Genomic DNA, 7,861 nt, shown 5'->3' on the forward strand with positions numbered 1-7,861 from the left:
GTTTTCGGTTCAACTTGTGTCCTTTCTTGTAAAAATTGTGTATAATTTATGTTTATGTTTTTCTTGTGAATGCTGCTTATCTGATGCTAGGTGCCTGTGACGCTGCTGCAAGTAAGTTTTTCATTGCACCTGTGCACGCATTTACTTGTGCAGATGGCAATGACTTTGTGATAGGCAGGTGCAGGGGAGGAGGGGAGAGCAGATCCACCAGGGGATGGGTCGAAGGTAAGAAGAGGGGGGAAAAAAGGGCTAGGAAAGGGAAGAAGAGAAGGAGCCTGGTGGGGTGGTGGTGGTGGGGGGGAGATTGTGGGGAAGGGATTACATAAAGTGGGAGAATTCAATGTTCATGCAGTTAGGCTGTAAGGTTCCAATACGGAAAATGAGGTGCTGTTCCTCCAGTTCTCTAGATAACTTGCCTTCTATTATCTGGCGATATTTACTGCATCCTGCACACTCCCACCATCATCCTGCCACCCACTGGAGAACAGAAATATTTTTTATTCCAGACTTTTGTGAATATGGTCCTTTGGAAGATGTGCTGAACTGAAGCAGTATTTGCTTGCTCAGGTGAACACACGAGATTCCCAGTTTAGAAAGTGCAGGAAGTTCTGACGAATATTCCTGCTTTGCCATCTTCACCATTGTAACAGATAATTGGTTTGTTTGTCTCATGTGTGGACCTTGCTATCTCTATATCGACTGCCAAAAGTTTGCCTGCCTGACAAGCACACCTGCAGTTCAAAAAGTGACACTTGGCAGTGAAGGGCATTAGATGTGCCAAGCACACAAATTACACTGCATAAATCCAAATTTGTTTCTTTTGGTTTTGATTCTTTGCCAAGTTATATCAGACAAAGGCAACTGAAGGCAGCTGGTACAAAGCTAGGGTTTCACTGTTGATATTACTGATGAAATAAAGATCATCGAAACTTGAATTGACCTGTACAATCAGTATGCAAGACAAGTTTTTCACTGTACCTCAGTACAAGTGACAATAATAAACCAATACCAATACCAATATACTGTATGGGCAGGCACAGTAGTGTAGTAACGCAGTTAGTGTAACGCTATTACAGCGCCAGTGACCCGGGTCAATTCCAGCCACTGTCTGTATGGAGTTTGTACGTTCTCCCCGTGCCTGCGTGGGCTTCCTCCAGGTGCTCCGGTTTCCTCCCACATTCCAAAGGTGTACGGGTTAGGAAGTTGTGGGCATGCTATGTTGGTGCCAAAAGTGTGGTGACACTTGCAGGCTGCCCCCAGAACACTCTATGCAAAGATGCATTTCACTGTGTGTTTTGATGTACATGTGACTAATAAAGATATCTTATCTTATCTTATAATAAAGGTGTACACATATCAGGAGAAAGAGACTGTGTTTGAGCAGTACCTTGGTTGGACTGTGATTCCTTTTGGAGACTTGCGCATGTGAAGCACAGATCACGGTATGGTTATTCGCCCTAAATCCAGCTCTTGCTCCAGTGAGACCCTGAACCGGTCACGTAGCTCCCAAATTATGATTCTGAGTGTCTGCTTTCTTCGACGGAAGTCCCACACCACCAGGTTCAAGAACAGCTACTTCCCTTCAACCATTCAGTTCTTGAACCAACCGGCACAAACCTAATCACTGCAGTTTAACAACACTATGACCACATTGATCACTTTGCACTAAAATGGACTCTGTTCTTTTTTGTTCTAATTGTGTCCTTTCTTGTAAAAGTTGTGTATAATTTATGTTTAGTGTATGTTTTGCTTGTGAGTGCTGCTTATCTGATGCTATGTGCCTGTGATGCTGCTGCAGGTAAGTTTTTCATTGCACCTGTGCACACATGGACTTGTGCATGTGACAATAAACTCCGTGAGCTTTACGCGAGCAAGGAATTTCATTGCACCCTGGTGTATATGACAATAAACTAATTTGAATCTGAATCTGAATCTAAAGGGAAAAAACAAAATTGAGATATTTTTCAATGATGAAGGGTAGACAGCATAATGGGCTGCTAATTTGTCATGGTCCTAAATAAAGTTGCTTCCCAGTACCTGTCCTTGACCTGCAGCCCTCTCTCATTCTGAGAGTTAGCTCATTATTTGCAGTTAATGGGCATGACCACTAGTGGGCGTACATTCCCAACTTGGTTTTCTGACTGGCGCAGGTTGAGCATAGAAAGGATTCGTTCGTGGCCATCTCCAATTAGATACAGGCCCTTTGGGTGGTTTGACTTGCCTTTCAACAACTTATCATGCAACATGCAGTGAGATCTTGAACTATACTATACAACCAAAGCAATCAGTCAAATAGAAAATAAAACTAGCATTGGTTACATTTCTTTTATTGGCTCAGGACATCTCAAATGGCTTTGTGGCCAATAAAGTATATTGTTGCATTGTGGGAAACACAGCAACTAATTTGCGCACAGAAAGGTCCCACAAACAATGGCATGACAATGATCATATAAATATTAACCCTATTACACCACAAGGGAACCCTCCTGCTCTTCTTTACAGCAATGCTTGGCATCTTTCTTCCCCACCCTGAATGGGCTGGTGGGGGCTGAGTTCAACACCTTGTTGGAAGTCTACCCCTCAGTCCCTTGTCACCATGTCAACTTTGAATCTTATGCTTGGTTCCTTGAGTGACAAACGATCTGCTGGAGGAACTCAGCGGGTTGAGCAGCATCTGTGGGGGGAGAGGAATTGCCAACATTTCGGGTCGAGACCCTGCATCAGGACTGTGAGTGGAGAGGCGAGATGGAGAAAGGGAGTGTCGAGAAAGGACTCCGCGGCGACTGGTGGACTGAGGAGGGGTGTGAGACGACAGGGAGCTGGTGACGGGTAGGGGACTTGAGCAGGTGGGAGGGTGGATTGGAAGACTGTAGCAGGAGTCAATGGAGGATAGACGGAGGCAGACAACTATCTCCTGAGATGAGTTTACCAATGAACAGATGCGCTATAAACTTCTTTCATTCGTATCGGCTCTTTAACATCGAAGGGCAGTGCGCTCAAACGGAAACTGATCCTGAAGTTCAATAGGAAAGTTTAAAAGAGCCTCTTAAAGGGTGGAAAGTTTAAGGGATAGAATTCCAGAGCTCAGGACCTTTGCATCTGGAAGCTCAGCTACCAATGGTGGAGTGATTAAAATCAGAGAAGATCAAAAGGATAGAACTGGAGGAGCACAGAGATCTCAGAGGGTGGTAGGGCTGTGGGAGGAGAGAGACCAAGGTGGGTTTAACTGAGTCTGTGCTGAATTGAATGGTTGCAGGGAGGCTGAAGCTAGGTTAGGCAATGCCAAATTTGAAATCACAACCAGGAAATGCAAAGGGCAATGCAGCTAAACCAGATCTAGCACCCAGATGATGGATATATAATTAGGTAAAAATTATTTCATGGTTATTCCATGCCAACAAAATCACTTTGTAGGGAAGTCAGTTCTGAAGCAGTTTTGTTGACTCTGGTAACCACACTAACAGAGTACTGGATGAGTCAGGTTATGTTTGACAGTACAACCAACAAAGATACAAGATTGGGAAGAGGTGAGGAAGAATTTTCTGATAACTTACCACCCTTCTCCAGAGATACTGGTTCTAGATGCCTTGCGTCCACACCACACCTTCAGTTGTTTCACCTGTTAGATGCCCTCCCTCAGAAGGCTAAGGAAATTCTGCATGTCCCTGATGACTCTTACCTACTTTTATAGATACGCCATAGAAAGCATCCTATTTGGATACATCACAGCTTGGTACGACAACTGCTCTGCCCAAGACCGCAAGAAATTTCAGAGAGTTGTGAACGCAGCCCAGTCCATCACGCAAGCCAACCTCCCCTCCATTGACTCTGGCTACATTTCTTGCTGCCTCGGGAAAGCAGCCAGTGTAGCGGTTAGTGTAATGCTTTACAGCGCCAGTGACCCGGGTTCAATTCCAGCCACTGTCTGTAAGAAGTTTGTACGTTCTCCCCGTGTCTGCGTGGGTCTCCTCCGGTTGCTCCGGTTTCCTCCCACATTCCAAAGACATACGGGTTAGGAGGTTGTGGGCATGCTATGTTGATGCTGGAAGCGTGGTGACACTTGCAAGCTGCCCCCAGATCACTATGCAAAAGATGCATTTCACTGTGTGTTTTCAATGTACATGTGACTAATAAAGATATCTTATTTTATAATCCAAGACCCCTCCCAACCCAGTCATTCTCTCTTCTCCCCTCGCCTGTCAGGCAGAAGATACAAAAGGTTGAGAACACGTACCACCAGACTCAACGACAGCTTCTATCCCGCTGTTATCAGACTCTAGAATGGACCTCTTGTATAATAAGAGATGAACTCCTGATCTCCCAATCTACCTCGTCGTGGCCCTTGCACTTTACTTGTCTACCTCCACCGCACTTTCTCCGTAACTGCAACACTATATTCTGCACTCCGTTTTCATTTTTACTACCTCAATGTACTTGTGCACGGCGTGGTCTGCCTGGATGGCATGCAAGCAAAAGCTTTTCACTGAATCTTGGTACACGTGACAACAATAAACCAGTGCCAATACCAAAGGATTCAGCTTAAATCTGTCTATTCACAAAGACGGCACGACCAGCTTGTTAGCTTTGCCAGCTTGAACAGAGCAGTGTACAGATGTAGTGTCTTTCTGTATCATGTTGGCATCATCTTCTATGACAACTTGACTGTCTCTGGGGAGCTGGGTCTTTGGAAAAAATGGTGGAGTTGAGAGGCCTTTAATAACACGAAGGGTTTTGATATGGTAGATGTAGAGAAGATGTTTCTGCTTGGGGAGATCATAGAATAATAGAATCATAGAATGGTACAGCACAGAAGGAGGCCATTTGGCCCATCATGTCCATGCCAGCTCTCTGCCAGAGCAACTCACTAGTTCCACCCCTATCTCCCATCCCCTGACACTCCCTCCGCAGTCTTGAAAACTTTTCTTCATCATGTATTTATCCAACTCCCTTGAAGGTCACTGTGGAACCTGCCTCCGCCACGTCTGTGGGTAGAATATTCCAGATTCCAACCACATGCTGTGTAAAATAGTTTTTCCTTCTGCCACTCTTAATGCACTTTTATTTTATACTGTGACCCGTCCACTGAAGGAACAGCCTTGCACCACCCACTCTCTCTGGACCCCTCATTATTTTATATACTTTTAACAGATCTCCCCTCAGCTTTCTCTTCTTTAAAGAAAACAGTCCCAGCCTCTCTATTCTATTCTTGCAACTGTAATTTTTCATCCCAGGGATCATTCTCGTCAATCTCCTCTGGACCCTCTCCGACGCCTCCATGTCCTTCCCATAATGTGGTGACCAGAAATGAATAGAATCTCCTGCAGAGGCCAGACCAGTGTCATATATAGGTTCAGTGTAACTTCCCTGCTTTAACACTCTATGCCTCAGTTGATAAAGCCCAGAACTGGCTGTGCTTTCTCAACCTGCCCTGTCACGTTCAATGATTATGTACACATACATCCAGGTCTCTCTGTTCCTGCATTCCCCTTAGAACTGTATCCTTTATTCTTTGTTGTGTCTCTTTATTCTTCTTGCCAAGATGCATCACCCCACACTTCTCTTCATCAGAACAAGGATGTCGCCAATAAATCCAGTTGGAAATTGAAGAGGAACTTGTTTGCCCAAAGGGTGGTTAAGAACAACCTGAAAAGACTGGAGCCCTGCTCTCCCCAAGGAGAAGGTTGGTCAATAGAGGTCTTTAAAATTATAGAATGGTTTGATAGGAAAGATGCTGGGAAAAGGTTACCACAAGTGGGAGTGTCAAAAACCGGAGGCCATAGACATAAGACTCACATAAGACTTCCTTACCCATAGATTGGAAAGTGGGACACAGGAACAGCTGCAGGACCACAATCAGTCAGCTTCCCGGCATTTCTGCCTCATGAGGAATTACAATCTGAGCAGCTTTGACTTTGCTCGTGGAGCTATGGCCTGACTACCAATTCAGGAAAGGAAGGGAGGCTCTAATGTCAATTGAAAAAATAAAGTAAAACAAAAGTTGATTCAATGTGCAACTAATACGACTCAACTTTTCTAAACTTAATACTGGAAAAGAAGCTATTTGTTCCTAGTTTTGTGTATGACTTTGCTTTTTTAGTGATGTCATCAGGAGGAGGGCCAACAAGATGAAAATGTTGAATTAATACGTGGGTCGGCATGTCACAATCGTTTGTCTACTAATGACAGTGGATATTGGTTAACCATGTAGGGATGTTAACACTAAAACTTCCCAAAAGAGTCATTACCTAACAGTAATTAAGGGTTAAGAGGTTAACTGTAATGGTCTGAAAGGCCTTCAATATTAGACTAGATTTTGGTAAAATTATAGTTGGAATTGAAATATAAAAGTATGAAAGAAACGTAGAGAAAAGAAAAGAACAAGAACTAAAAGGAAGGTTTGAGTGTCAGAAATATAGAAGGAAATGGCAAGATAAGGTGGTGAGTACCGGAAGACAAATGGGAAGGAAGTAAATCAGGACAGAGAAAGACATCAGGAGAGAGGAATAGACAATGAGAGAGAGTGGAGAGAAAGAACGAAATAGAAGCTGAGAAGGGAACAGAACAAAAGGGGGAATTGAGGTAAAGGAGACAACATGATGAAACTGGATGTTTTATGACTTGGGGGGGGGAAGACATGGAATTTGTTGGGAATTTGCACCAATGAGAGAATATGAGGGAAGGGGTGAAGAGGGAAGAACAGGGGTCGAGATAAAGAGAGAACGAAAGAGGGGAGGGGATGGGAGAAGGAACAAAGCAGGAAAAAAACTGGAAGAGAGATACGGAGAGCAAAGGAGAGCAATTTATGGATGAAAAAAGAAGAGGAAGTAAATGAAAGGAAGGTCAGCTTCAGTTCTATCTGACTCACCGAGCATTCCCAGCATTTTCTGTTTTTATTTCAGAATGTGATTGTGACTCTCCTTAATTGGTGAAATGCTTCGGAGCTTTTCATTAAGTTCAAGAAACAAGATGATTCCCAATAGTAATTACTGTAATGGAAACACCTTCTTTTCATTGAGAACATTCTGACAGGGAAATGGTTGATTGGCTGTCATGAATGCACACTTTGCTGTCGTTTAGTTCCTCATACCCTTCTCCACTGAAGTGGTTTACGGTTAATTACTTAAGGCAGCTTACTCAAATTGTTTACACCTAACTTCTAATTATAAGCCTAAAATACCTTGCCTTACGTGGATATAGGCCAATACCATACTGACTCACAGTGACAAAGATATCCAACCACTAATTACTTCCAAAGCAAACATACCATTTAAACCATCCTATTTTCTTCTAAAAAATGACCTGAATGCACAGTAATTAAGTGAAACTGTGACAAATCCTAGTTTGTTTTTCCATATTTTTCCATAGGGATGTAGATACTGCTGAGAAGGCCAACATTTAATACTCATCACTAATCGACATTGATCTGACGGGATTGCTGTTCCCTGTTAGAGGTTTGACCACACCACGCAAGTGTCAGACCAGAGAATGGGATAGAGATTCCTTCTGTGAAAGATGTACTGTAAGTGAATCTGATTGCCTTCCATTTGTGGTTTTATGTTCACCTTTATTGATGATTGATTTAATTCAATTAATTTAAATGTTGTAGCCATTGGAGACACCCAAGAGTACCTTGGAGGAAAAGGGTTTGGTGGGGAGGAGAGGATTGAAAATTTAAAAAAACCTGGGGAAGTGGCCACGTGATTGGTGGACTGAAAGACCTGGGGGTGGGGAATGGAGGTTGGTTAAGGGATTATCACCAGTCTTGGGACTGCTGCTAGGGACATGTCTTTGCTGTGAGACCCTTCTCCTTCATTCTCTTCGTAAGTGATCTGGAGTTAGGTGTCCTGAACACAGTGGATGC

Source organism: Pristis pectinata, chromosome 21 (genome assembly GCF_009764475.1).
Source record: "Pristis pectinata isolate sPriPec2 chromosome 21, sPriPec2.1.pri, whole genome shotgun sequence".
Taxonomy (NCBI): domain Eukaryota; kingdom Metazoa; phylum Chordata; class Chondrichthyes; order Rhinopristiformes; family Pristidae; genus Pristis; species Pristis pectinata.